General features: G+C 44.2%; 1 protein-coding gene across 1 annotated transcript in view; it reads left to right on the forward strand.

The window, feature by feature from the left end:
- LOC147668128 (zinc finger CCCH-type antiviral protein 1-like) overlaps positions 1 to 21,526 on the forward strand; it is a gene marked incomplete at its 3' end in the record, with an annotated part of 295,880 nt that overhangs the window by 179,567 nt on the left and 94,787 nt on the right. The window lies entirely within an intron of this gene.

The raw sequence follows: 21,526 nt of genomic DNA on the forward strand, positions 1-21,526 counted from the left end.
GATCCGTGTCCAAGAGCTTTTAATAAGAGGAAGGGGGCGTGTCCAACAGGGAGAGCGTCACCAGGTGTTTGCAGTAAGGTGAATAGCAGGGACTCTTGGAAATCTTGGGAAATGTAGTCCTGCTACCAGTGCGCTCGCAGCCCTGTCCTTAAGAAACCCTCGGTTCTGCTTCAACACCCACAAACAGCACGGCACCGCGTAGCGGGACCCGCGAAGCGGGTCCGGCAAGGAGCTGCGGTTTAAAATGCTGAGAGCGGCAAGATGGTTCAGGAGACGCAGACCGGGTTCAACAGCGTCAGAGTGTCACATCCAGGAAAACAGCAGCCAGGAAAAGCAATCCACGATAGATCCGTGTCCAAGAGCTTTTAATAAGAGGAAGGGGGCGTGTCCAACAGGGAGAGCGTCACCAGGTGTTTGCAGTAAGGTGAATAGCAGGGACTCTTGGGAAATGTAGTCCTGCTACCAGTGCGCTCGCAGCCCTGTCCTTAAGAAACCCTCGGTTCTGCTTCAACACCCACAAACAGCACGGCACCGCGTAGCGGGACCCGCGAAGCGGGTCCGGCAAGTAGCTGCGGTTTAAAATGCTGAGAGCGGCAAGATGGTTCAGGAGACACAGACCGGGTTCAACAGCGTCAGAGTATCACATCCAGGAAAACAGCAGCCAGGAAAAGCAAACTTTTTTCTGAGTTACATTTTAGGTGATTAACTTTCATCCATTGGAATACCGCTGTGAGACACAGTTGCAGGTTTTCTTCAGCATGTGTGGATTGTTCATCCAATACCAGAATTAGCGTATCATATGCATAAGCGATTGTCTCAATGTTAAAAGGCAATATCAAGCCAATGAGAGGGGCCATGTATGCATTAAAGAGCACCGGGCTCAGAATGGAGCCCTGTGGAACCCCCGAAAAGTAGGGATTTTTCTGCTGATTGATCTGTTTTTTTGCCAGGGAGAAGTTTATTAAGCCTATTTTGAAAGAACAAGGGTTTATACAAGTTAAACCGGCTTTATTGTTTCTGCAGCTTATGGAAACACCATTAATAATGTATGGGGTAGCCAATTTCTTGACAATGTCTATTCGTCCAGACAAAAAAGACTTCGACCACCAATATCCTGATAGTTTGGGAACTGGCATTTTCTGTCCGAATAGTTGCTTGGCTATTGCCATCTTGACCTAGTTCTTTGAAAAGTCAGTACACCTTGCTAGGTTATTACTGTAAACTGATTGTAATATAGATTTGTAAATATAACTGTAAATAGATTGGCAGTAAATCATTTGTACAAGCAATGTAAATCTTCGGGAAAATTTGATGAAATTTATAGTGAGTGAAAAAATTATGCAGCTGTATATTATTTTTTTGTACAGTTATCTTGTTCACCCTTGAAGATTTGTACATAATGAATCCCTGTTTTTAAAGATTTTATAAATTCTTTTTATTGATGTGATCAGAAATGAATGTATAGCATACTTTTATGATTTTAAAATAATCAAATAAAGTGTTTTTGACTCTGACTCTGACTGCTGATTGATACTCGCTGAGAGTGACAACTTGTTTACGATTATGTAGAAAAGATTTTAGCCAAGCCAAAGCAAGATGCGAAGTGCAGTAAGATTTGAGACAGTCTCGTAGGATGCCATGGGAGACCGTGTCAAACGCGGCTGATAGATCTAATAAGATCAGCACTGCTTTTTTTCCCTGTGTAGTGTAGTTCCTATATTCCCAATAGGCTCTGCGCATTGGAATAATATATCCTATGGACTTGACGTAGGACTTAAGTCAATAGGTCTCTATCGAATATACTAAACTTAATAGTGAGTGCCAGCTAGCTCAAAGGGCACTAGAAACTTTCTTGAATTCACAAGAAGGGATTCTTTTCTGACAACCGCATAAACATGACAACTTTGTTTCCCCAAGAATAAGAACATATCTCTCAGAGCCGTGGAAACAATAGATAACTATTTTACTGGAGTTCTGGACTTTTTGGTTCCGTCCAGAGGTGTCAGGGATAACATCCGAAGACCCCGGAGTTCCACCTGTCTTGGTGCACAAATAAACAGAAACACGGGCTTCTCGATGGTGGCGTCAAAGACCAAAGGTTTATTACTGCAGGGACACAGAAGTCACAGAAACTACACACGGGCAGATTCTAGGAGCCTGTTCGATTTGTACAAAAAGGGTTGCTCCTTATATACTAAAAATTGGGCTTCGGGCAAATTCTCTTTACATGTTAGTACATTCCCAAACCTTTGTGTCCTAAACAATAAATATTTGGCGTTGCACAGGAATCGTCGACAATATCTGATGTCAAAACATTACGAACGAGGGGTTCCCACTTTTCCATCATAATCTCATGTCAACTTTTCATTCAAGACCCGGACCGCCTCATCGTAAATTTCGTTACCTCCCCCTAATAAAGGCCCAGAAGGAAAGGAGCAGAGCCAGGTGCAGAAGATAGAAAAGCAGGATAAGAGATGTTTGTGGGTCGTAAATGGGCAAGGCTACCAGCTTCGGCCACCTAATCATGATCAGGTCAACGAACACAAGAACCAGTATAGCAGGACTGGCCTCGGGCAGAGGAGGTAGCCTTTGTCGAGTCATGCAGCTACAGCATGTTCTGATCTAAGGTGCACGTGTTGCTAGAAAGGTGAATCGCCGGCTAAGCCTACGTGTCCTTAATCGAAATGAAGTGATCAGAGGTTATTGCGTATGTGAGGGCAAGAAACACAAAATGGCTGCCATGATCTAAGATGGATGCCATGGGTAGATTGGAAATGTGTTTGTAACAGGAGTACTCTTGCTCGTAGTATAGCGAAAACACCAGGATATGCTAAATGGATCATTTGCGGTTCGCTGATACCAAAATTATGTATTTCCGACAAAATTGAAAACACGGGTTCAAATCGTCACGGAACCTCAGACCCTCCTTTTGCCCTTACATAGGCAATTACTCAGTCTATGTCAGAGTCTAATTCTATGCTCATCAGGTCAGTGACATGTTGTTGTATCATCATCCTTTCTCGTGCCTTTTCTCCAAACGCAGGTGGTTTTCTAAAACAGGTTGCAGCACAGAGACTACACAAAGCAGGACCACACTGGATAATCAGGCAGCATGAGAATAGGAATACTAAGATGACACCAATGACTATCAGAACCTTCCATCCCCACGCTGATATCAGAGTCCACAACCACTCCATGAAGGACCAGTTTCCCTTGTCTACATGTATAGAGTCGGAAATCTTGTGTAGTTTAGAGATCGCCTCATAGACTGTTGGAGCATTATTGGGAATAAAGACACAGCAGCTCGATTGGATCATTCTGCATACCCCACCTCGATCTGCAAGTATTACGTCTAGAACCATACGGTTCTGCAACGTCATGAGTCTATCCGCCTGAAGCTCAGCTGTCAAATTGCTAAGGGCACCAGCAGTTTCGGTAATAGTAGATTCAACTACCCGTGTTAGCTGACGTATGTTTCTACTATTGGCCATAGGCCCCCAGAACGGAAGGAAACCTTTGAAGAAGTCTCCAGCTTCCTGACCAGCGGTGTCTTCCTTGCTGAAAACACCTCTTGCTACTCTGGTCTTGTGATAATTAGATGAAGCAGTGTATGTTGGAGGCAACAATCGAGCAATATAACATGAACCTGAAAAGTCAGCAGGCAACCATGTATACGCTCTGTCTTGACAGATGAAGTAAGTACCCCTAGCAGTAAGGAAGGCAGGGGAAGAGTTAGACGGAAACACGTAAGTCTCAACGCACTCACTCCTCCCTAGCTGAGCTCTCGGATTTCTCCCATTACCTTGCAAACAGACCTGACCTCGGTGAGGCACGACCCAGATTGGAGTGGAGCTTTTACGTTTGCTTTCTCCCAAACTAAGGCGATACTCTGAAGAATTCCAACTCAAATATACTCGCAATTCGTCTCTAGGGTAAGATGGAGTATTATTGACGTCCTTAATCATGTCAATAATTCCCTGGACTAAAGCTTTGTTTGCAGAGTTATATTTAGTGGAACGTGGTGGACGCGGAGGATAGGTTTCAAGGGCATAAGCAAAGATGGTTTGAAAGGCCTGAAATGATCGATTATAGCTAAAAGGCAAAACCAGATAGGGAATGCCTTTATCCATAGTGTGGGGTATCAAGCCACACACCCAGCAGTCTGTAGTATTAACTACCAGTTGGTGTTGGTGCAAGAGCTGTACGAAAGTGTTATTGATGAATTCTGAGCGTCGAGCTTGCTCATGTTCAGGAAACGAGTGAAAAGAGTGTATAGGAGGAACAGTAGAGGTAGCAGAATCAAGGGGAGGTACTGTAGTTACTGGCACAAAGATCAAATTTATACCAACAACGATTCCGCCCACCAACATTATTAAAACAATTAAAAATGTAATAGCACATTGCATCAGAAAACATTTACTATGAAGGATTCTGTAAAGTCTGTTTCTGCGAACATAAATCACATTTTCTCGTTGCAGCGCAGGAAGCTCCATCTTCTACAATCCGCTCGCGACCACTGATGATGTGTACGTAGGTGAAAATGCCTCTATCAGCCCTGGGAGTTCCCAGAACTAACAGAAAGATCGACCTTGTGTCTGACCCCCGCAGATTCAACAAGGCACACAGCCACGACCCTACGGCTACCCAGACGGCAAGGCAATTTTAAAACAATGAAACAATAGCAAACTTCCTGGCTGAAGGCAAAAGTTCAAAATTTCAAATATCACAATAGGCAGTTTCCTGCTTTATTTGTCCATATTACGAGATCGTAAGTTGTATCTCAGTTTCGCAGGAACTGTTTGATCAGGAAACAGTAGGTTATCAGCAGAGATTGCAATATTCAAGTTCGCAGATGGCAAAGTTCCTTCTGATGCAGAGGGCAAGTGTTCAGGAGTCAAAGAAGTAGTTTCAGGAGGAGAGTCAGTGTTCGAAGTTTCAGTTATCAGTTCGGCATCGCTGAAAGGGACAAACTTGGGTGTTCGCTCGAACTCAGATGCACCAATTCCCTTCTTAATCCAGTTGTCATAAGGAAGTGGCAAGGGCACACGTTTGACATGTGTTGCATGAATCCAATGCTTGCGACCAGCCACACGAACAGCAGTTCTCGTCGCCAATAACACCTGGAAGGGGCCAACAAATCTGGGCTGAAGGTTCTTCGTCCTCGCAAAGTTTCGTACCACAACGTGGTCACCTGGTTTCAGCTGATGACCTGGACTCTCCGGAGGCTTTGGCAATGCATCAAAAACCTGTTGGTGAATAAGACTCAATTTAGCAGTCAAGTCGTAAAGGTAATCAATCAACATTGGATATTCCAGAGAACAAAATTCCTTTGGTCTTGGCACTCCCCAAATATTAGCGGGACGGCCAAAGACAATTTCATATGGACTAAGCCCACTCTAGAATGTACAGTCGCTCTCGTGGATAACAAAGCCAAGGGTAGTGCGTCTGGCCAGGATAAACCCGTGGATGCCTGTATTTTAGCAAGTTTTAGTTTGAGGGTGCCATTGTAACCCTCAACTAAACCAGCAGACTGGGGATGGTTTGCACTGTGAAATTTTTGCTTAATACCTAAACCGGCACACACACTCTGCATAACTTTCCCTATAAACTCACTTCCGTTATCTGACCATACAATCCGTGGCATTCCGTATCTAGGGAAATATTCTTTGAGAAGAATTTTGGCAGTTGATAGGGCAGTATTGTCCTTTAGTGGATATGCTTCGATCCATCTGGAGAAAGCACAAACCACTACCAGGACGTATTTTAAGTTATTGCACCGATCCATGTGAATGAAGTCTAACTGAATTACTTCAAAGGGGCAAGAGGGTGGAGCGAAGTGACCAGCAGGAGTAGGAGTTCCCTTGCCAGGATTATGCATCAGGCATACCATACAATTTTTCACCACTCTCTCTGCACATTTACTAATTCCATCATTCTTCCAGACTGGAGCCAACATCTTACAGATCCCTTTAGAACTTATGTGCGCTACTCCATGTGCCATTGTCACCACTGCAAGCACATACGCATCAGGCAACATCCAACGCTGTTGTTCCGACAAATCAATCCAACACCCACTCGAGTCCAATTTACCCGTACTTTCTTTCCATGCACGTTTCTCCTCCTCAGTCGCCTCTTTCTGAATCTCTTTCACACTTTCCACTGTGTCTTCACACATTCCAGACTCAGAAATCCATCTCGCAGACGTAGCCACATACATTCTACTCATCATATTTCTAGCTGTCTGTTTAGCGGTCTCGTCAGCAAAAGCATTCCCACGACCAACATCATCCGTAATTGCTTTATGCGCACTGCATTTCACAATCGCAACTTCAGTTGGCAAGGTTAGAGATTCCAACAAGTCGTTAACTAACTGACCATGTTGAATCTTAGTCCCATGGGACGTAATGAAACCTCTTTCTTTCCACAAACGGCCAAAATTATGGGCCATGCCGAACGCGTACTGACTATCTGTGAACACATTCACTCTCTTTCCCTTTGCTAAAACACACGCTCTCGTTAGAGCGATTAATTCTGCAGCTTGGGCAGAATTCTGACTCACTCTTGCAGTCTCCACAATCGTACTCAAAGTCGTTACTGCATAAGCAGCAGTCACATCACCATTCTCCAATTTAAAACATGACCCATCAACATACAACGTGCCATCTGGATCTGACAATGGGGTGTCTTTTAAATCAATTCGTCCTTTTGTCTCCTCCTCGGTTCTGAAACAACAATCATGGGGTTCGGAATCACTCGACTCTTGATTAGCCGGCAACAGTGTTGCTGGATTCAATACATTGCCTCTTTTGATCTGAATATGACTCGCTAGCAGTGTCAGCTCGTAGCCAGATAATCTAGCACTGGTAAGGTGTTGTGTCTTGGTTCTGTTCATGAGTGTATCCACAGCATGAGGAACCATGACCACTAGCATGTTATTCATCACCAAACCAGCAGATTGTCGAATGGAAGCCGCAGCTGCCGCTGTAGCTCTCAAACAACTAGGCAACGCTCTAGCTACCGGATCTAATGTTGATGAAAAGTACGCACAAGGGCGTTGTTTATCACCAAATCTCTGTGTCAGAACACTCAACGCGCAACCTTCTCTCTCGTGAACATAGAGCGTGAATGGCTTGCTGTAATCGGGTGTACCCAATACAGGAGCTGAACAAAGTGCATTTCGTAACTCAGAAAAACTCTCCTGACATTCAGCAGACCATGGCACCGGACTCGGAACATTTTTCCCAGTCAAAGCTACCAACGGTTTTGCTAAAAGAGAAAAATTTGGGATCCACTGCCTACAGTAAGAGGTAATACCTAGAAAGGCACGTACTTCTCTCTGTGTGCGAGGAACACTCATCTGCGTAATTGCTTTTATTCTCTCTGGGGTCAACTTCCTTCCCTCCTTTGACAAGAGATGACCTAGGTAGGTCACTTCTTGGCAGCAGTATTGCATTTTCGAAGGGGACACCTTGTGATTCAAATTAGACAAATGATGCAATAACGAAATTGTAGCTGCTTTGCAAGTTTCTTTGTCATCGGCAGCCACTAGAAGGTCATCTACATACTGCACTAGAGCAGAACCTGGAGGAAGTACAAAAGAATCTAACTGACTTTTTAATGCTTGGCTGTAAATGGATGGGCTCTCACAATAGCCTTGTGGAGCGCGTTTAAACCTGAAGCTTCGACCTCCTAGACAGAAGCCGAAAATATCTCTGCTTTCCTCGGCTATTGGAATGATGAAAAATGCATTTTTCAAGTCGATGACTGAAAACCATGTAGCTGTTGCAGGAATCAATGTTAACAATGCAGTAATATCTGGAACCACAGGAAACTGCGGAACCACAATTTTATTAACCTCTCTGAGATCGATAACAAATCTATATACTGGAGGCTTTGAAGGATCAGTACGTTTCAAAATTGGCAATACAGGACTATTACAGACATTACCTCTAGTTTCTTCAACCACCCCTTTCTTATTCAAATCTTGCACAATCAATAAAAGTGCTCGTTCACCTTCAGTAGAAATCTTGTATTGAGGAATTCGTGGAAATTTTACATTTGCTTTCAAAGTGACTACATATGGTGGAATTTCTAAAAGGCCTACATCATTAGGACCAGTCGCCCAAAGAGTATCAGGGAGTGAACGCAGCTCTGGCGGAAGTGCATCCATTGACAAGTACATCGGAGAGGTGATTCGTTTTCCAAACGTAAGCTGTACTCCTTCCGGAGAACAGTACAATGTCGCATATAGGCGTTTTAACAAGTCTAAACCAAGCAGGTTTTCATTACAACCTGTCGTCAAAATCAGGGGTGCTTTCAATTGACACGGTCCAACAGAAATAGACAAAGGACCAGATACTGGATTGTAAACAGGGGCGCCTGAAAAACCTACAGAAACATTCGTTAAGCCGGACAAAGGTGCGCCAGGGAGTTTCGCATGAATGATAGAACTTTTTGCGGCACCAGTATCCAACAGAAACGGTTCGACTACACCTGATGTAGCTACTGCGACATAAGGCCCACTCTGATCCACTGGAACTGATACTACTCCCTCTCTCTGTCCATGGCTGTCCTAGTACTCATTTTGTTGAAATCCCTCATCATTTTCACAATAGTCTTCAACATGATACTGTTGAGATCTATTTTGTTGAGCAGACTGTCCGTTTCGCTGATCAAAGTGGTTGGAAGGGCGATCGTTCGTTTGTGGAGGCATAGTACCTCGTCCTCGACCGCTAGAATTTTGCACAAAACCACCACGACCTCTCTGAGCTGCGGCTGCATTATTTTGCGCTAAGACTGGACACTCATTCTTATAATGACCCTCTTTCTTACAATACGCACACTGATTCCACTGGTATTGCGGTCTCTGAGAACCATAATCTGTCCTTTGATATGACCCTTGCTGTGTATTATTCTGATTCATGCGAGGCGGATATGCCTGTTGCAGAAGAACTTTAGTTTTTAAATCTTTCGTTTTCTTGTCTGATTTCTCTTTCTCCTCTTTATCCCTGTTTTCATAATACTGTGCAGTTGCAAGTATTTGCGCAGTTGTAGAGACAGCCCACGCACTCTCGGAATCTTTTAATTTATTGCATAGCTCTGGTAGCAGATTATGTACAAATTTATCGACAAACAATCTCTGTCCTCCTTCTGTGCTCATATCCTGGCCACTGTGATCTACAAAAGTCTCTTCGAACCTCGTGAAAAAGTCGGAGACACTTTCGTCATTCTTTTGCCTGCATGCGGACAACTTGTCCCAATTAACACGCAATGCTGGCATCAGAGTCTTCATTAGGTCGATTATCCTACCTGGAAGATTAGCAATTAGGGGTTCGGGTTTGGAACCACCTATTTGCTGACCATCCGCTGCAATGATAGCTGCCCAATCACCACCTAGAGCAATTGGATGATTCTCTTTACGAATTTTAGCCCAAATTGGTTGTGGAACTACATTCCCAAATAACATGTCAATGTCCGCTAGATTCATTACACAAGCCTCAACTGTCTGCGCCAACTCCTTATAGTATCCGGCAGGATTCTTACGCGGATCTGGCAAGGCCTGTTTCGCTGCTAACACTTCAGCTCGCTTCCACGGAATGTGTATCCACACTCTCTGGAATTGCGCCGGAGCGGCAACAACACCGTTCGCCAAATCAGCTTGCACTGCTTCGCGCCAAATTGGAGGAACCTCCCTCATTGGATATTGGCGATTTTGCTTCGTACTACTCTTCTCTAAGTCCCTCGGTGAACGAAGTGATGGATCATTCCTATAACTTAAAATCAGTTCCATCGCATCTTTTATATTTTGACCTACTATCATACCTGCAGCAAACTCTTTCTGAACCTTAATTAAGTCTTCTAAATTTGATTCAGAATCATCTTCTTCTAACTCTTCTCGTAAAAGGGAGCACATCTCGTCAAACGCATATCTTTGTGTTGGTTCATTCCACTGCATAAATGTATCTAGTACATCTCTCGTACTATATCTTCTACTCTTCGAAATCCATCGGAGAGCCGTGGAATCTAATACTCCCCGTTCCTCAGTACTTGGGAGCTGACTACGTCTCTGCACAGACTCAGAAGTAGGAGTCTTAATTAAAGATTTATAGAAAGGAGACAGAATGTTAGAGACAGAATCAGTGATTCTTCGACGAACAGAAAGCGGAGTCATAATACTAGCAGATGTAGAAAACACAGTAGCAGTTGGAATAGATAGACCAGAAACAGTAGGAGTATCAGGTAAGGTAGCTTGTGGAACAGTAGGTGTAAGCAATATAGGTATAGGCAAAGAAGTCGGCAACCCAGGAAGAGGAGGTGCCGTAGGAACATTCACATTAACCACAGGAGGTACAGGAGCTTGATTCTGAGGGGCAGGAGCAGGAATACCAGGTTGTCCAGCAACCGGCAATTGAACATTCGGTACAGGTGGAGCCGTAGCACCTTGTGCATACGGTGGAGGTGACCGTAACAAGTAGGATAACAGAGGATCGTTTTCAGGGTCCTCTACTATCTTAGTCGTACTCGATGGCAAGGCTGGATAGCACTTATCTATTGCTAAATTACGCCCTCTAGTGGCTATCTCCATTGCTTTCTCAGACTCGTTATCTTGCAGCTGCTTAGCCGCTTGTTCTAAAGTTAACTCTTGCTCTTTCTGTTCTTTTTTCAACCATTAAATTTCTCTCTGTTTAGATTCTTTTCGCCAGTAACGGAAAGAATCAAACATTGCCGGCCGGGCTTTCTTCTTAAACAATTTCACTTCCAAATTGTCAAGAACTTCAGGTTCAAAACTACCATGCAGTGGCCAACTAAGGACACCATCTTTCTCAGTGTATCGGACCCACACCTCATTATACGATATAGGACCCACACCATGCTTACAATACAGATCATATAGGGGAGTTCCGATCGGAGGAACCAGACATGAGTCTTCCAACCGGGAATCACTGTTGCAACCAAAGCACGACAACATACAATTTTTCCGACTTACCATTTTGTAATCCAGAACACAAAACAAACAAACACAAACAGGAATGTGCACTCGAACCAAGAACTTAGGCCTACCAAAAGCGAACAAATGTATCGATACCCAAAACTAAACCAAATAGATTATCGTAACCAGAACAACCAGTGATAATCTTACGAAACCAAACCAAACCAAGAACTAAAAGGATTTTAACAACCCTTACGAAGTAACCAATTAGCAACCACTAAATACTTAACTGAGGCACTGAAGACGTCACCAAGGAGAAACCCATCACGTTTCGCCGTACTAAGGACTGCACCTCGGGTCCAAGACAGGGCGACGGTCAAGGCAACGGACCACTGCAGCCGTCCTGAGCGGTAACCCTCGTGGAAGAGAACGTCGGGCCACTTTTGCGATATGCCGGGATCGATGAAGTGGGGCGCCTCCCTCAGGAATCTTCACACGAAGCTTCTCGAACTCTTCAGGCTTTTGGACCGGTACCGAATGACGTCGCCCCACATTGGGCGCCAATTGGAGTTCTGGACTTTTTGGTTCCGTCCAGAGGTGTCAGGGATAACACCCGAAGACCCCGGAGTTCCACCTGTCTTGGTGCACAAATAAACAGAAACACGGGCTTCTCGATGGTGGCGTCAAAGACCAAAGGTTTATTACTGCAGGGACACAGAAGTCACAGAAACTACACACGGGCAGATTCTAGGAGCCTGTTCGATTTGTACAAAAAGGGTTGCTCCTTATATACTAAAAATTGGGCTTCGGGCAAATTCTCTTTACATGTTAGTACATTCCCAAACCTTTGTGTCCTAAACAATAAATATTTGGCGTTGCACAGGAATCGTCGACAATATCTGATGTCAAAACATTACGAACGAGGGGTTCCCACTTTTCCATCATAATCTCATGTCAACTTTTCATTCAAGACCCGGACCGCCTCATCGTAAATTTCGTTACCTCCCCCTAATAAAGGCCCAGAAGGAAAGGAGCAGAGCCAGGTGCAGAAGATAGAAAAGCAGGATAAGAGATGTTTGTGGGTCGTAAATGGGCAAGGCTACCAGCTTCGGCCGCCTAATCATGATCAGGTCAACGAACACAAGAACCAGTATAGCAGGACTGGCCTCGGGCAGAGGAGGTAGCCTTTGTCGAGTCATGCAGCTACAGCGTGTTCTGATCTAAGGTGCACGTGTTGCTAGAAAGGTGAATCGCCGGCTAAGCCTACGTGTCCTTAATCGAAATGAAGTGATCAGAGGTTATTGCGTATGTGAGGGCAAGAAACACAAAATGGCTGCCATGATCTAAGATGGATGCCATGGGTAGATTGGAAATGTGTTGGTAACAGGAGTACTCTTGCTCGTAGTATAGCGAAAACACCAGGATATGCTAAATGGATCATTTGCGGTTCGCTGATACCAAAATTATGTATTTCCGACAAAATTGAAAACACGGGTTCAAATCGTCACGGAACCTCATTACTCAGTCAATCGTGCATGCTTCGTTTCTACAGAGTTGCAGAGAAATAGTGAGATAGGCGTTTTCAATAAAAGGTTTATTGAACAGTCTTCTTTCTCATGCAAGAGAGGTGAACTGCTACAAGTCGTTAGACAGAATGCAAAGTATAATGCGTACAGCGAGAATAGTATTATAAAATAATACTGTAATAGCATTGTATGGGTTCTAAACCATAAAAAATTAAAATATAAATAACATAGACTAAAATACTCAACGGGTGCTTCTAAAATACGCCTACCCAATGTACCTAACCTAAGTCTAGTACGTGGGAAGAAGTAAGTATGGTCTTTAGCATAGGTTTAGTTTTTGCAAAGATTCTACCAACGGTTTCTCTAGGTTCTAATCAGCTCCATACCTTTAGAATGGAGGAGGCCTGGTATCTCTGTCTCGGGACTCGATTTCCCAACACCCCGCAACGGGAGTCAGAAACACTGGAGCTGGAGTCTCGGCAGGAGAGGGCATCTTTCTGATCCGTGCGTCAGCTGGAGAGTCGGCTTCCTTCGGCAATGCTATGGCGAGCTGTGTCGGGTAAGTAGGTCATCGAACTGCTCCGAACTACTGTGCTTTGCCATAGCAAGTGAAGGTATATTTATACCTTGAAAGTTTTTAGGAATGCCATGTTTGACGTAAAGTCAGGCATATGAACGTCATGAATGAACCCCTAAGGAATAGATGTTCATTGTAACATCAACTGAGTTCTTGGAGAAATCAATATTCAAGCAAGGGGAAGTCCCTAACGGCTTAAGCTGGTTTTCCAAGAAATTGTTGTGACATTTGGTGAACGGATGGAAGCAGCCATGCCTGTATTTGGGTTGCATGGGCTATGCCTAAAAAATGGCTTGATTCTATGCCTATATAAGGGCAATGTGAATTGTACCTATATAAGGGCATGAATCTGGAAAATCCATTCGGAATCTAAAACGCCATACAACACCTGGTCTAAGGCAGGTTTAATGGCTTCTGCAGTATACAGTAACGCCAATTTTGTTGAGTGCTGATGCCTTAAATCGGATTGTTTGGGATGTAAAATGCTTGCCTCTTCTAAATAGGACGTAAGTTGAAAGTTGACAAGCTTTTCCGTGATTGTACAAAGGCAGGGAGGCAGAGAAATAGGGCGAAAATTAGTGAGGGTAATAAAGTCTGGTAAATGTTTTTTCTGGAGCTGTTCGTTAGGTACTACTGCTTGTGAAAAGGAGGCGTTTATTATAATGTTATTAACTGGGTTAATGATGTCTTTAATGGCATGCATAATCTGAGGGGGACATGGGTCAAAAGGAGATCCTGATTTACAAGCAAGAATGGCCTGACAGGATTGCTCAAGGTTAATGGCTTGAAAAGATTGAAGCGTCAGTCCATCCACTCTAGAGATTGAGGGAGCTTCTAAGAGTGAGATGGAAGGCGCTGTAAAATATTTTTGTAGTGATTGGACTTTCTGTCCGAAGAAGTTGGCAGTGCGGTCTTGTAGAGATTGGGATGGAGGAATCTCCACCTGGAGGATTGACAGATTAGTAAATGAATTAACTAATATTTTTTTGCGCTGAGTTGGCAAGTTTGAGTAAGTTAGTGAAATAAGATTTATTTTACACTTTGATCTGTTGGTGGTAGTTTTTGAGGGCCCCTTTGAAAGCAGTTAGTTCTTCCTGTTAGTAACTTTTTCGCCTTCTGCGTTCTAGTTTACTGCAGTGGCTTTGAAGTTCTCTCAGTTTTTGAGTGTACCAGAGGGTGGAGGGTTTTTTGTGTGAATGGTTACTCATTGGGGTAGAGGGAGCAAAATTATCACTGAGTGCAGACATCCATTGATTTAGGTGTTGGTTATCAGTTGAAGGATCCCTCGATAGCCTGGGTTTGCAGGCAGATGCTACTATGCTCAGATCAGGGGAGGCTGCCTTGTCCTTCCATTTGCGCATAGTTTTTTGAGTGTTGGAGTTAGAATTATAGGGGGATTTGTGTGCTGGTGCCTAATTTTAAAAGGTATATACTTGTGGTCAGAACAAGTTATGCTGCCTGGAGTATTAACTGTAAGGGCAGTGAGATTCGAAAATATGCCATCGAGGGTATGTCCTTTATTGTGGGTGGGGATGGATATCTGCAAGTCTAGGCTCAAGGTTTCTATGATTTCTAAGAAGTTTGTTAATCCTGCGTCATTTTGCACATTTAAATGGAGACTAAAGTCCCCCAATACTGTGAAATTTGAGAATCTAAGAATTAGTGTGCTCAGGATATCTCCTATGCTGTTCAAGAAATCCAGATGCGGGCCTGGAGGGCGGTATAGCTGGGATCCAGCGAAAGAAAATGAGTAATCTAAATGAAAGCAGAAACCAATACTCTCAGCACTTTTGAGGCCTTCAATTTCAAAGGTAGAGCATTTCAGTGTGCTGCGATAGATTATCGCAATCCCCCCTCCCCGTTGTTCTGATCTGTCCTGTTTATGAATTTGGTAGCCCGGGTGGAGGGCACAGACAATATCAGGAATACACCAAACTTTGAACTACGTTTCTGTTACAAAAAGATTGTCGAGATTATGCTCTAGGATCAAATCGAAAATATTTTGTACATGTTTACAAGGTGATCTGGTGTTAATAAGCCCTCCTAGTAATTAGTTAGAAGTCAGTCTGTTACTGATAGGGGACTCCTGCACAGATGTGAGAGTGATTGTACAGTCTTTACAGCAGACAGGGCCCTTCCATTTGTTAACATCTAACTGATTTTTGCATTTATTATGAATGTTATTTAATGCAAGTAGAGATTCACTAGATATACACAACCCTGAATGATTTGGGCAGCATTTCTGGTGCTGTCCGCGGGCGGGTTCCAACGGGCTTGCCTTTGGTGTGCCTTTGGCGCACCAGCTGCGCGTATGCACTGGCGTGCATGTTAAATTAAGTGTGCATCACTATTTGAGCGCTAAGTCTGTAAGATGGCCGCACTTCCGTGATGGCTCTGTGCACTTTAACCCAGATACAGATCCAGTTTGGAAGGGCAACAGGGAAAAGGAGCCCAGCAGAACGGAGCACTCCTAGCATGATAATGACAAAAGACTCTGAACCGCAGGTAAGGCTGGGGTGAACAGGCTACTATCAGGACCGAGGACCAGTGCAACATAAAAGGATTAAAAAATCTCAGCTGGGCAGTACAAGTTTTTAAGATGACCTGATTGCAATTATAAGTAGTGACATGATAAGCATTAACAATCGCGCCAAGATTCAAATTCAGATTCAATGAACATACTGTTAAAAACCACAATCCCAGTGCAGTGTGTGATTAAAAGAAATAGATAAAATCCTTGTCCACTGGAGCAAACGCTAGTTTCAGGTGTGGTGTCAGAGTGAGTCCGATTTGTCGGGGGTAGTATACCTTCATAGGGGCAACCTTTCTTCTTACAGCCACCTTGTCTCTGAAACCAAATGACTAAACTTGGTTAAAAAAGCAAGACAATCAAAATAATCTTCTCAAAGTTCTAATAGCTCATGATCCAAGAACATTGGTACTGTTCATCGGTCAAAAATGTTCGCAAACTCTTTCTTGAAAGCAATCTAACTTTAATGAAAAAGGCTGTCAGTTTGAATCAAGGGAACAGCCGATGACCCTGAGTCACCAGCCAAATATGAGATCAAAAAGACTACCCACAATTGGGCTTCTGGGTATACCGTAGGGTTTTACCATAAAGTGCAATTGTATTTGTGGGAAGGGGTCACCTGAATATCGTTTCAGTCTGAAGCCAGCAGCACTACTGAGAGAACTGCATTGGCTACCAGTGAGGAAGAGAATTCATTTTAAGGTCCTTTGTTTGACTTTTAAAATTCTGAAGGGCATAGGTCCTCAGATTCTGTCCAATTTTCTGTCTTTTTATGTCCTGACACGCTCTCTTCGTTCCTTGGGCCAGGCTCTCGCCGTGGTCCCTCGGTTCAGGCTTTGTCGTGCCGGTGGCCGATCCTTTTGTGTAAAAGCTGCAGCAATCTGGAACTCCCTCCCAGTGGAAATTCGTTTGTTGGAGGATCTTATGCCTTTTCGGAAAGCCATTAAAACTTTTCTGTTTTAGTCTCTTCTTTTAGCTGTCCCTATCGGTTTTGGTTTTGAGTTGTGCTATGTTCTACCTTGTTAGGGCGCCAGGACGCTTCTTTGCTGGAGCAGCTGTGCGCACAATAAATACCTATAACATAACATAACTGAAATGAACACCAAAGGAGGTGAATGGGTTGGCCATTGACTCACTGAGGGATCCCTTCCAAATGCCAGCAACCCTGGACTTTCTAGCCCTGTCTTCCAAAAGGGACCATCAGTGCAAGATGTAACTTAGGACTGTAACTGGGCCACCTTGTTGGCCAAGGCAGCAGTCGCATTCTTGGAGGCTGCCAAGTCTTGCTCCACAGTCATTCTCTATAAGAAATTGGGTTACTGGTGGGGAGGGCGGGGGTTTGAAACTCTTCTCAAGCAACAACCATAATTCTTGGGGTGAAGTCACAAGCAAACCCTAAATTTACCTTTGCTCAACCCTCTGATAGCTTGGAGCAGAACAATCTGGCTTTACTCAGAGGAAATGTGTAAAGTATTTGTACAACACTTCAAACAGTAACACTTTGACAACTCACCATGAAAGGGGTCCACAATAGAGCTAGAAACATGGGGTAATTTTAATAAATAAAATAACCAACAAAAATCCACTATACAGAACCAGAGATAATGAATTTGAAAGATTTTAGTAAAAATAGTGCCAAAAGGCGTAAAGCGACAACTGTGAATATCTGGTCACGCTGGACCGGAACAAAGTCAGAAGTTCAGGCTGACCGGGATGGAGCATGGACCGACTACAGGAACCCAATTTGGTCTGTTGAACAGAGTACCCTAAATCCTGATTTGCAGAGCGTTGTGAGGATCCACAACAGAGAGGCACCGCGCAACCAAAGTGATGCGCCAATTCTGAGATGCCGCATGCATCATCGTAGAAGATCCCAGTGAAGAGGGATTGTGATGTGAAGTCCAGAGTCGAGGTTAAGTCACACTGTGAGTGCGATATGTCAGTTCTGACGAACTATGAGGCTGCAATGCGATGTGGGTCTTTGCCACAGGTCAGATCCACTTAGCAGCAGAAATGCGTCTGTTCTGAAAAGGTTTGACCCGCTCAGCCGAGAAGATTCACCATTTCCAATGGATCCACAGAGGCTAGAGGACATTAGGGTCACTTTTGAGGGTCCTGGAGTGATGGCTATCCTTGGCTGGGTAGACTTACAAATGGCAGATTCCTGGTGCTGGGTCTAGGTTGTTGGAGCCTTCTGTCCCTGAGGCTCAAGTCGGGAGGCCAGCCAACTAGTCTTTGGAGTCACTCTGGGGTTCTAGGTTCAGGAAATGCATGCCCAGTCCTTCGCACCCAGGAAAATGAGCAGTAGTCAGCAGATCAGCACAGCAAGGCAGTATTCCAGCAGGACAGCTGTCCAGCAGAGTGGGAGTCCTTTCTGGCAGAGTATCCACAGGTCTAGAAGTATACTGAAGAGTTGGTGTCTGAGGTCCACTATTTATACCCAGTTTTGCCTTACAAGAGAAGGGAGAAGCTTCTAGAGGTTTCCCTTTGAAGTCACCAGGCATCCTGCCTTCCTTGCTCTGGCTCTAAACTAACTATTGGGGGTATGCAGCCATGGATGTGAAGGCCCCATCCTCTGGGGCCCAATGTATAAATTAACGGAAAGGGGACACGTGGCCCCCTCCCGAACTGTTTTGAGCCCCAGGTACCCCATCCCTTTGGGTACAATTAAGGGGATGCGTTGTCCCCCATCCTGAGCCTAAGGAGGCCCCGGGAACCCTACCCCCTCAGGCAGTGTACAGAAAAAAAGGTGAGAGTGGCCGTCCCCCTCCCCCTCCAACGAGAGTTAAAAAGTCCCAGGGGACCCCATCTCACAGGGCTAACTCTTTAAACAAAATAGAGGATTCAGCAAAACCCCCTTTCCTAAGCCTTTATTGGCCCCAGGGACCCCATCCCCATGGGACTATATCCTGGGGAGCCCACCCCTGGGACACAGTAGTTTCTCTGCTGCACTAGCGCAGGCAGGAAAACATGTTTGCTCCCAGCTGGCGGGAGCATTTTCAAATCATCCGCCACATGGAAAAAAACACAAAGTGTATCCCAGTTGGCGGGAGCTTTAAAATGCTCCTGCCAGCTGGAAGCATACCGCTGTTCTGTTTAAACAGAACACCCATAGCTCCCTCCCGAAGGGAGTTGCACAAGTAGCTACTCCTTCCAGGCGGGAGCAATGCCAGCTCCTGCACTATGTGAGGTACCCTTTGGGGCTGTCGGGCCCTTGGCTTCCCCTGCGGCCCCCAAAATATAGTACGTGGGTGCCCCAGTTGGGCACCGGGGGTACCTAAGTTCGTAAAGGATGTAATAAAACCTGTCATGAGTTAAGTAAAATGTGAGGTCATAAGCAGTACATGCCGGGGTGCAAGCTCTGCTAACTATAACTGGTGAATTTATATATTTTTTTATTAAACAACAACAAAACGGAATTTTAATGAACGGGCTGCTCCTGTTGTTAGAGGCCGCCCTGTAGGGTTGGAGGCTCCTGGCTCGGAGGCATGTTGTTGGATTCTTATCAATGGAGCATGACCCACTTGCCATTTCAAACCAACAAAAAGGAAATGCTACTTCAGCGAAAGTGAAATGGTTGAGGAAGGGATTCAGAGTGAGATGACCTTTCACTCTGATCATGCCGGAGCTGGAGCTTGATTCACAAGGCAAATATGGAATGTGAGCAAATGCCAAGCAATTAAACCAACATGACTGCGTGAGTAAACTTTAGCCACTTTAACATCAGGTGAATTAAATAGAAAAAGGGAAGAAAAAAATTAATTTAAAGGAAAACAACCTGAACTCACTAAGACTCTGTCAAATACATTTGCATTACCTGTGAAATGCACCATGGGAACTGTATTTTTTAACGCCAGACACGTGACTTTTGAAGTTTAAATAGCGCGCAAAAATGCACTTGCAATTTATAACCCACACCCGTGATCAAGGCAATACATTGCTGAAACGCGTAAGGAAAAGGGGAATCCTTTGCGCTGCTGTGCCTGTGGAAATAAAGCCTGCATCTCCGGTATTGGGCCTCTGTGTGGTGTGTAATGGAAGTTTAATGGACGGGCTGCTCCGTGCTCTGTAGGGTTCGAGGCTCCTGGCTCGGAGGCATGTTGTTGGATATATATATATACACTGAAAAAAACAAAGGCAAAGGTTACAGGGCCTTCATATTAAGCAAATAAAATTTGAGTGTGTTTTTGAATTAAATCACTTTCTGAACGGAACTGTGGCCTGGATATCGTTCTTGTGTGAAAGGAAGAACGATTGTTGAGTGGATATATATATATATATATATATATATATATATATATATATATATATATATATATATATATATATATATATATATATATATATATATATATATATATATATATATATATATATGTATATATATATATATATATATATATTCACAGAAAAAACCATAGGTTTTAGGCCATATATAGTTAGGGATTTGCATTTACAAAACCTTATTTTACTCGCATAAAACCATTGAAATTCGCATATATAGTTAGATGCGCTAACTATATATCGCGCACCCGCAATCCACTGCTGATGATGTCACATATTACATCATTCATGACATGGTCAGTGACATCACTGATGACATCACTGATGACATCACTGTACTCTCTCTTTGCAGATAGTGAAGTGTAGTTAACGCAGGCCTTTGCCCCCGTTGTAATCCGTCGTGCCTGCTTCTCTCTCTATTTGATTGATTGCTATCCAAGCATTTACTGTTTTAGAATTGGTTCTCTTTGGTTCATTCTGTATTTACAAACAAGCACAGAGTCGCAATACTCTGTTTAGTCTTTGCAGATAGTGAAAAATAGTTTAAAAAAACAAAAGGAATCGAGCAAAATCAGTAGGCCACTAATGGGATCTGTTTTTGACCTCGCTAAAATAGAAACATTAAGAACAACCCCTCATGAGAAATACGAAACTAGTAAGATGAACTTAGCTCCACACCATGATGGCTGCAAGACAGCTCGACTCTGCCGCCCACCCCACCCCACCCAAAATAACGACAAACCCTATGCAAATATTATAAATATATACAACACACCAGCAAAGTAACAGGGTAAAACATTTTATTAAATAACTATTTACATAACTATTTTATACTTTTTGTTGCCCGATCCGGCTAGCTCAATCGATCGAGCATGAAACTCATGCACTCTGATAGCAAGCGTTGCTGCTGATGCTATGCAGACCAAAACTGGTTTTCAGTTTGTACATTCTTCTAGATTTTTCCATCCAAGGCTGGTTGAGAGTTTGTAGAACGATGGCTTCAGATTTTCAACATACGGTGTGGTGGCGCGGACTGGGAGGGGGCGCTTGGCTCCTGCCCCCTCCCCAAGTAAGATTTTCATACGTGACTGTACGTTCATGGTTTTGATCCCCGAGTTGCTTCGATGTCACTGCCATGCTCAAATGGCATAAGTCCTGGATGTTGGGTGCCATAGTTCAGAGTTCTGAGCAGCGCTTGTAACACTGTCTGAAGCTTATTTGCACCTACTGCAGCTTCACTATTCTCAAAGTAAGTGAGGGCCGTTTGTGGACCTGACTGCATTGTTAAACAATGTGATGCGGTGCCTCCCTGAACCGCTTGACGGAGGCCCCCGAGGGGCGGTGAGATGGCACTTAGCTCCTGCCCCCTCCCCAAGTCGTGTTGCCCTGGTGTGGCCTGAGATCGCCCCCGACATAGGCGGCCGGCTCTCGGGGTCCGGCGGAACTTTTTGCCTTTTGATGACTCTTCCATTCTGGACCTTGTCCCACAATCCGTTTGACCTGAAGACACGCTGTAGTGGGGCGCCCCTTTACCATTTCAGTTGCCATTCCGCCCGCTTTTGCTACACTGTGCCTCTTCCGCCATTCAGCTGTTTACCGCCCACTCTTGCGACTACAGCGTCTCGCTCACCATGTAGTTGAGTTGCTCCCACTCTTGCGATGCAACGATAGGCGGCTGC

This window comes from Lissotriton vulgaris, unplaced genomic scaffold (genome assembly GCF_964263255.1).
Source record: "Lissotriton vulgaris unplaced genomic scaffold, aLisVul1.2 SCAFFOLD_2847, whole genome shotgun sequence".
Lineage (NCBI taxonomy): Eukaryota > Metazoa > Chordata > Amphibia > Caudata > Salamandridae > Lissotriton > Lissotriton vulgaris.